The sequence below is a fragment of the Eschrichtius robustus genome, chromosome 3 (assembly GCF_028021215.1).
Source record: "Eschrichtius robustus isolate mEscRob2 chromosome 3, mEscRob2.pri, whole genome shotgun sequence".
Classification (NCBI taxonomy): Eukaryota; Metazoa; Chordata; class Mammalia; order Artiodactyla; family Eschrichtiidae; genus Eschrichtius; species Eschrichtius robustus.
In genome coordinates, this window is record NC_090826.1 from 22,466,071 (window position 1) to 22,467,851 (window position 1,781).

Below are 1,781 nucleotides of genomic sequence, written 5' to 3' on the forward strand. Positions count from 1 at the left end.
GTAAAATGAATTATAAAATGTTGCTGTAGGCAAAAGTGATAAAACTTACATTTAAGGTCATGGAGAACATAGAGAAAGGAACACCTCTTTGGAGGAAATAAAAATCAATGCAACTGTTCTTGAGGGCAGTTAGCCTAAGGAAGTAATTAAGGATTGTGCACAAAGGTGTAGTATAAGGCATCTTATACTACATCACCACGTTAGTGATGTGTATAAATCAAAAAATGGAAATAATCTAGATGTCTCATAAAAGGAAGTGGAATAATTAAATGATACTTCATCCACATAATGGCTGCATGGATATCGTGCAGCCATTCAAAAAAAAAGAAAATGTGTGGAAAATGAATTTAGCAACATGGAAAAATGTGCCAGTTCGTTAACTTATTGACTTTGTGACCTTAGGCAAATTACTTCTCTGCTTCAGTCTCATCATTAAATGGGAGTACTAATATCGCCTTCCTTATAGAATTATCATGAGGACTAAATGAATTATTACATGTAAAACTACTTGGAATTGTACCTGACCCATAGTAAACGTTTTGTAGATATGAGCTATAATTATTATGTGGGGGGAAAAAAAGTTTAAAAACAACGTGTATGGTATGCCATATATATATATATATATATATATATATATATATATATATATATATATATATATATATTTATTTATTTATTTATTTATTTATTTATTTATTTATTTATTTATTTATTTATTTATTTATTTATTTATTTATTTATTTTTTTCCCACACCTTGCAGGATCTTAGTTCCCCAACCAGGTATCGAAACTGTGTCCCGGGGGCAGGAACGCGGCGGCGGTGGCGGCGGCTCCGTGTCACCGGAGCCCGAGCGCGCATCGGGGGCGGGTGGCCGGGTCGAGGGCGCCACGTGGTTCATGTATGTGCTGAGCTGGCTGTCGCTCTTCATCCAGGTGGCCTTCATCACGCTGGCCATCGCAGCCAGACTCTATTACCTGGCAGAATTGATAGAAGAATACACAGTGGCCACCAGCAGGATCATAGAATATAGGGTCTGGTTCTCCACAGCTGTGCTGATTGGCCTCTACGTTTTTGAGCGCTTCCCCACCTACATGATTGGCGTGGGCCTCTTCCTGGCCTACCTGGTCTACTTTGGCCTCCTCCAGACCTTCCCCTTCATCATGCTCACCTCGCCTAACTTCATCCTGTCGTGCGGGCTAGTGGTGGTGAATCATTACCTAGCGTTTCAGTTTTTTGCAGAGGAATATTATCCTTTCTCAGAGGTCCTGGCCTATTTCACTTTCTGTCTGTGGATAATCCCGTTTGTGTTCTTTGTGTCACCGTCGGCTGGGGAGAACGTCCTGCCTGCAACCATGCAGCCTGGAGATGATGTGGTCTCCAATTACTTCACCAAAGGCGAGCGAGGCAAACGCTTAGGGATCCTGGTTGTCTTCTCCTTCATCAAAGAGGCCATTCTACCCAGTCGGCAGAAGATATACTGACTTTCTGCGGAGGGGATGCTGGGGCAAGATCAGGAGAGTCAGGCCCCTGGGCCTCTGCACTAGGTGGGGGCCGGGAGCTGGAAGGCACATTTCCCCAGCCCTGGCCCTCCTTCCCTCGACTCCCCCGGAAGCCCCCATCCCCACCGTCCTCAGGAGGCTCAGCTTGGCTCAGATCTGATGCTGCCAGAGGCTGAGACCTCAGAGGGCGCCAGGGAGGATGCGGTGCCTGCTTAGCCAGGAGGCCATGGTCCATCTGGGTGTGCAGAAGCTGAGCTCCTGTGGCCCTCCCGCCCCCTCCT

The 1,781-nt window shown here is 45.4% G+C and overlaps 1 pseudogene; it reads left to right on the forward strand.

Annotated features, from left to right (window-relative positions):
* The first annotated feature begins 897 nt into the window (after window positions 1-897).
* On the forward strand, window positions 898-1,482 carry LOC137760932 (protein TEX261 pseudogene; annotated as a pseudogene).
* The last annotated feature ends 299 nt before the right edge of the window (window positions 1,483-1,781 follow it).